Source organism: Tamandua tetradactyla, chromosome 12 (genome assembly GCF_023851605.1).
Source record: "Tamandua tetradactyla isolate mTamTet1 chromosome 12, mTamTet1.pri, whole genome shotgun sequence".
Classification (NCBI taxonomy): Eukaryota; Metazoa; Chordata; class Mammalia; order Pilosa; family Myrmecophagidae; genus Tamandua; species Tamandua tetradactyla.
Window position 1 is genome coordinate 78643465 of NC_135338.1, and position 7303 is coordinate 78650767.

The 7303-nt window shown below is 37.2% G+C and overlaps 1 non-coding gene across 1 annotated transcript; it reads right to left on the reverse strand.

The window, feature by feature from the left end:
* Window positions 1–6390: 6390 nt before the first annotated feature.
* Window positions 6391–6470, reverse strand: LOC143652807 (small nucleolar RNA SNORD115). Its single transcript, XR_013160864.1, has one exon. It is a non-coding gene; the product is annotated as a small nucleolar RNA SNORD115 (small nucleolar RNA).
* Between the last annotated feature and the right edge of the window lie 833 nt (window positions 6471–7303).

The window sequence follows — 7303 nt, forward strand, 5'->3', positions numbered from 1 at the left end:
GCCACAGTGGTCAAAACAGCATGGTATTGGCATAAAGATAGATATATCGACCAATGGAATCAAATAGAGTGCTCAGATATAGACCCTCTCATCTATGGACATTTGATCTTTGATAAGGCAGTCAAGCCAACTCACCTGGGACAGAACAGTCTCTTCAATAAATGGTGCCTAGAGAACAGGATATCCATATGCAAAAGAATGAAAGAGGACCCGTATCTCACACCCTATACAAAAGTTAACTCAAAATGGATCAAAGATCTAAACATTAGGTCTAAGACCATAAAACAGTTAGAGGAAAATGTAGGGAGATATCTTATGAAACTTACAATTGGAGGCAGTTTTATGGACCTTAAATCTAAAGCAAGAGCACTGAAGAAAGAAAGAAATAAATGGGAGCTCCTCAAAATTAAACACCTTGTGCATCAAAGAACTTCATCAAGAAAGTAGAAAGACAGCCTACACAATGGGAGACAATATTTGGAAACGACATATCAGATAAAGGTCTAGTATCCAGAATTTATAAAGAGATTGTTCAACTCAACAACAAAAAGACAGCCAACCCAATTACAAAATGGGAAAAAGACTTGAACAGACACCTGTCAGAAGAGGAAATACAAATAGCCAAAAGGCACATGAAGAGATGCTCAATGTCCCTGGCCATTAGAGAAATGCAAATCAAAACCACAATGAGATATCATCTCACACCCTCCAGAATGGCCATTATCAACAAAACAAAAAATGACAAGTGCTGGAGAGGATGTGGAGAAAGAGGCACACTTATCCACTGTTGGTGGGAATGTCAAAGGGTGCAACCACTGTGGAAGGCAGTTTGGCGGTTCCTCAAAAAACTGAATATAGAATAAGATGGTGGATTCAAGAAACATCTTTACAGTAATAACTTTGAGTGTTAACAGAATGAACTTACCAACTGAAAGATAAAGATTGGCAGAATGGATTAAAAAATATAATCCAGTTGTATGCTACTTATAAGAGACTCATCTTAGACACAAGGATAAAAATAGATTGAAAGTGAAAGGATGGAGGGCGGGCCACGGTGGCTCAGCAGGTAAGGATGCTTGCCTGCCATGCCTGAGGACCTGGGTTCGATTCCCGGTGCCTGCCCATGTATAAAAAAAAAAAGAAAGAAAGAAAGGAAGAAAGAAAGTGAAAGTATGGAAAAAGATGTTACATGCAAGCTGTAACCAAAAGAAAGGTGGAGTAGCTACACTAATATTAGACAAAATAGACTTTAAATATAAAGCCAGCATAAAGGACAAAGGACACTATATATTAATAAAAGGGATAAATCATCAAGAAGAAATAACAATCATAAATGTTTATGTTCCCAATCAAGGAGCTCCAAAGTATATGAGACAACCATCGTCAAAACTGAAGGAAGGGATAAATATTCAATAATAACAGTAGGAGACTTCAATACACCACTCTCCTCTATGGACAAAACAGCCAGGCAGAGGATCAGCAAGGAAACAGAGAGCTTAAACAATTGATAAATGAATTAGACCTTCCATACATAGGTCATTACACCCCAAAACACCAGGATATACATTCTTCTCTAGTGATCATAAATATTCTCCAGGATAGATCACATGCTTGGGGCACAAAACAAGTTTCTATAAATTTGAAAGCACTGGAATTATTCAAAGCATTTTCTCTGATTATAATGGAATGAAGCTGGAAATCAATAACCACCAAAGAATGAGAACTTTCACAAATAGATGGGGGTTAAATAACACACTGTTAAACAACCAGTGGGCCAATGAAGAAATTCTTAGATAAATTAGGAGCTATCTGGAGACAAATAAAACAAGAATACAAAATCACAGAACTTACAGGATGTGGCAAAGGCTGTGCTGAGAGGGAAATTTATTGCCCTAAATGCATATATTAAAAAAAGAAGAAAGCAAAAATTGAGCACTTAATTGCTCACCTGAAGGAACTTGAGAAAGAACAGCAAAACTAACCCAAAGCAAATAGAATAAGAGGAAAAACAAAGATTAAAGCAGAGTTAAATGAATGGGAGAGCAAAAGAACAATAGTAGAAACCAATAAAACAAAAAGTTGATTCTTTGAGAAAATCAATAAAATCAATGGGCACTAGCAAGACTGGCTAAGAAAAAAGAGAGAGGATGCAAATGAACAACATCAGAAAGGAGATGGGTGTCATTATGAAAAACCCTGAAGAACTAAAAAAAAAACTCATAAGGATACTATGAACAACTATACACCAACAAACTAGACAACTTAGATGAAATGGGCAAATTCATTGAAACACATAAACACGCTACACTGACTCAACAAGAAATACAGATCTCAACAAACCAATCACAAGTAAAGAGATTCAGTCAACCATCAAAAATTTTCCTACAAGGAAAAGTTCAGGGCCAGATGGCTTCACAGGGGAATTTTATCAAACATTTCAAAAAGAACTAACACCAATTCTGCTCAAACTTTTCCAAAAAGTTGAAGAAAAAGGAATGCAACCTAATTCATTTTATGATGCTAACATTATTTTAATACCAAATCAGGTAAAGATGCTATATAAGAAAGGAAAACTACAGGCTAATCTGCCTAATGAACATATGTGCAAAATTTCTAATTTTCATTGTAATGGCACCTAGAATGTTCCCATATCCCTTCCCAAGACTGACAACTACATTGGGCGTCAGGGTAATATTTATGGACATGATTTTTAGGTCATCAAATCTCCTTATGATGCAAGCCATGGCACTCCTCTCTAGGGAACATTCCAGGTGCCACTAAAATGAAAATTATGTTCATGATCTTGATAAAATGAATCCCTAGTGGGAATTTTTTTCTATCTCCAGTTATCTGCTTCTAAGTGAGCAGTGCTTTCCAATAGTCTTATCCAATTGAAATGTTTATAAATCTTAATTCACAAACATTTTTGAAGTTTTTACCTTGGTGCTTTTTCTCTCTCATATATCCACTTGGTTCTTCAAATTATAACAAAGGTTGATATTTTTAAATCCTTGGACCAAAGTGGATGGGAGTTTGTGCAGGTTAAACAAGTTTGTCTGGGTAACTTTAGAGTACCCTAGTTTAGGAGGTCAAAGAGTCCTCTTTCTCCATAGCTTTTAAATAAGAACGCAGGAGTAGGACAATAACCAAAGATGAGAACTGTATGGCTGGTATTCCTTAAAAAGTGAATCATATATCAGGAAGCTCCTAATTTTATTCAATTTTACATACATGGACAAATAAATATCTGTATTTCAGTTAGTTGGCTGCAGCTGTCAGAATCCTTAAATGTTCATAGTTCATCAATAATCTACAAACATTACAATACTTTGCAAGCATGAAATAATATAATAGGGATTATGGTAGACAGAATTGTGTACCCTAGTTTTCATGTGTTCTTGGTCTTGGCCCGCATTCTGTAAATCAGATCTCTTCAAGTTGTTATTTGAGTCAAGGTGTGGTACAGCTTAATTGGATTGTGATTTAATCTAGATTACTGAGTCCTTTCTAAGCACAGTGAAAGTCAGATGGAGAGAGAATCCAGAGGCAGCAGGCAGATGCTGGAAGTCAATGGAAACTGGAGGAGAAAGATATTAACATGTGCATTGCCATGTGACGGAAAAGCCCAGAAACCTCAAAGATTGCCTACCAACCAAAAAGTACTGACCCTGGAAGGAAGGAAGCCTTCTAGCCACTGAAACCATGAGCCAGTAAATTCCTGTTATACCAACCCATTGTATGGTATATGTCTTCACAGCTGAAAGAGTAAAACTGTTTTTGGTAATGGAAAGTAGGGTGCTGCTATGACAAGTACTTAAAAATGTGGAAACAACTTTGGATTTGGGTCAGGGATTGGAGCTAGAAGAATTGTGAGTGCTTAATAGAAAAAAAGCCTAGACTGCTTTGAAGAAACTAATAGTAGAAATCAGACATTAAAAGTACTTCCTATAAGGCCTGAGAAAGAAATGATGAATTTGTTCATAGAAATTGGAAGAAAGGCAATTCCTGTTATAAAGTGACAGGGAACTTGGCAAAATTGTGTTCTGATGTTGAACTGAAAGTGAAACTTGTAACCAAAATGAACTTGAATATTTAGCTGAGGAGATATCTAAGCTAAGTCTGGAAGGTGCAGTCTGGTTTCTCCTTACAATTTAAAGTATAATGCCAGAGGAAAGAGATAAGCCGAAAACAGAATTTAAGCACAAAGAAACCAGAAATTGATGATATGGGAAATGCTCAGCTAATCCCGATAGCCTACTCTGAGCCTAGGGCCCGAAGCAGTTCTATCAGGGACCTACCTGAGCTCTCAGGAAGTGAGTCCCCAGAGGACAACGTGCCATGTAAAGGTTTACCTAAACCAACTCTTTGCTAAAGGGGCTGTGGCTGAACATGGATCACATCAGCCATTTCAGTGGAAGTCAGGATTGGAAATGCAGTATCCAGGAAGGATCTCTGAAAAGTTCTATTGTCTAATAAATGGAACCCATTCAAACTGCACACAAAGCTGACAAGATTTTTGTGAATTTGTGTGAGCAGAATCACTGCCAGCCTGGGCTGGAAGGAACAGAGAAGATAAGAGTTGAAGGAAGAATGATTTCAAGGACAGAAACATGGAAGCAAAGGTTCATGTAAAGATCTCTATGGGCCAGAAGAGTGGGTTCACACATATGTGTGGACAGGATGGCTCCACCCCTGTGCTTGTAGTGGGCAGGCCATCTGGAGGGCTTAGACCTTGTTCCCTGATTTTCAGGGAGAGTACCACCACCCCAGTACTTGGAGCGGTGGGGCCCGTGCCCTGGTGTTTGTGGAGAGCCTGGCCACCATTCTGATGCTTGAAGAGAGTGGGCAACGTGGTCCCGTGTTCAGGGAAGGTGTGGGGATAACACAGCCATTGTGCAAGGGCTTGGAGGAGGTGTGGCTGCTATCTATCTATCAGGACTGGACAACAAAACATTGATCCTTAGATAACTCTCAGACTTTGAAATCTAATGGAGTTTTCCCTGCTGGATTTTGGATTTATTTGGGACCTGTGACCCCTGTTTTCCTTTCAGTTTATCCATTCTTTAAGGGGAATGTTTATCCTATACCTGTCCAATCATTGACTATTGGAAGCATAAAACTTGTTTTGTAGATTTTACAGTTCCACAGACTGAGAGGAATTTTGCCTCAGAGGGACCACACTCTGATTTTGATGAGACTGTGTACTGAGGATTGTTACTGAAGTAATTTAAGACTTCTTGGATGTGGTGATGGAATGAACATACTTCAAATATGGGAAGAATATATCTTTTTGGGGTATAAAGGGTAGACTGTGGGGGATTGAATTGTGTACCCAAGACATGTTCTTGTTCTTTGTACTCATTCTGGTGGATGTGGAACCATTGTAAATAAGATCTCTTTGAGATGTTTCTTCAGTTAAGATATGATCCAACTGAATAAAATTGAGCCTTAATCCAGATTCCTAGAGTCCCTTATAAGCAGGGTAAAAGTGAGACAGAGAGAAGACACAGGGAGCAGTAAGAAGTTGGAAATCAATGGAACCCAGAAGAGAAAGGAGAAGATACCACCATGTGCATTGCTATGTGATGGAAAAGCCCAGGAACCCCAAAGTTTGCTGGCCAGCTAGAAGATACTGCAATCCCAAGAGGAAGCTAACCTTCCAGTCTCTGAAACTGTGAGCCAATAAATTCCTGTTGTTAAGCCAACCCATTTAAGGTATTTGTTTTAGCAGCCAAGGAATTATAACAAGGGTGAATTTGCTTACAATTATTATTATAATAAAGGGGAATATTATAATATATAATAATTATATAATAATAATAATAATAATATGATACATTAATTATATTATTATAATATAATTGTTATTATTATCTAGACCCAAATGAATATTCCACCATAGAAATACTACTAATAAATCACAAAACTTCATTAACTGTCATTTAAAGCAAGCTCAGGTAAAAAATGAAATTTTTCTCATGAGGAGCACATCAAATACACCATTAACGAAGAAGAAGAAACCCATAATGCTATTCATGTTTTCTGAAAGAATGAACCTGAATGACTTAGAGACAAGTTTTCATTAGCCCAGTGGTTGATGTGGAATTTCTCAGTCACCAAAGGCAGCCCTAATCTACATAATAGCCCATGTTCTGCCAGTCAGATTTACTGCAACACACAATGTAAGTAAAAGAACTGAGGTATAGTTTCAAAACTTCATGATAATGAAGCACTAAAATCTAGATTAATATAAAAGAAAGAGCTGCTCACTTGGAAGGAGATAGAAAGATGTGGATGAAACAAGTTTCCTAACAGATATTCATTATCTGAAGCCCCTGAATAGAATTTTTATTTTAATGGAACAAAGAATCCTCCACTGTCTCCTAGGCTGCACCTTAGCATAAGCCTACTGAGTATGACTTTTTTGTCATCACATTTCCTCAAGCAAGATAAAATTTTATCATTCATTCAAACCACAGCACTCCACATATCTACAAACTTTTTGTCCTGAAATCTTTTTCTGGAGATGACATCTTTAAGCCATGATCCTAAAATGCATTGGAGATTTGTTAGTTTCAGTGCAGGGTGCACTGGTTAACTGGTATCCCCAGGGGTTAAAGAGTCTCTTCCCCATTTGTCTTTGTTTTTGTAAATAGAGTTAGGGCAGTTGCCAAAGATGAGAACTTTATTTCTCATATTCACACTGTTCATGTCTCCTCACTGTGATTAATGCAAGAGGGATATTGATTGTTGTTACTTTTTTTAAAAGGCCACAGTCCTTTGACTATAGACTAGTTGTTCTCCAAGTACAGTAAAATCATGGCAAATAAGATATTAGTACCTCAAAGACTGTCAGTGGCTTTTATTCAGAAATAAAAATTTACAATTAGCCAGCCCCTCCTTATATCTTCCTGGAAACCAGAGCAAAAACAACTGGCATCATTCATAGCATATACTTCTCAAAATGCACCTATTGAAGCCACAGGATAATCACATACCTGAATCTCAAACCTCTGGTCACAATTGCCAGGGTCCTTCATTTTTGTGTAGTTCATTTATGATCCACAAATATCATAATACCTTAAAACAAACTAAATATTCTATTTGAAATGTAAATTATCTATTTTCAAATTTAGATCCAACCAAATACTGTACCATAGAGATGGTACCAATGAATCACAAAATTTCTCAACTTCCAATCAAAGTAAAGTTCAGGTAAAGTTTCCTAGCAAACCTTTCAGTAAAGTTTTTCTCATGAGGATCCTATCATCTATATGGATCACACATAGAGAATTACCCATAA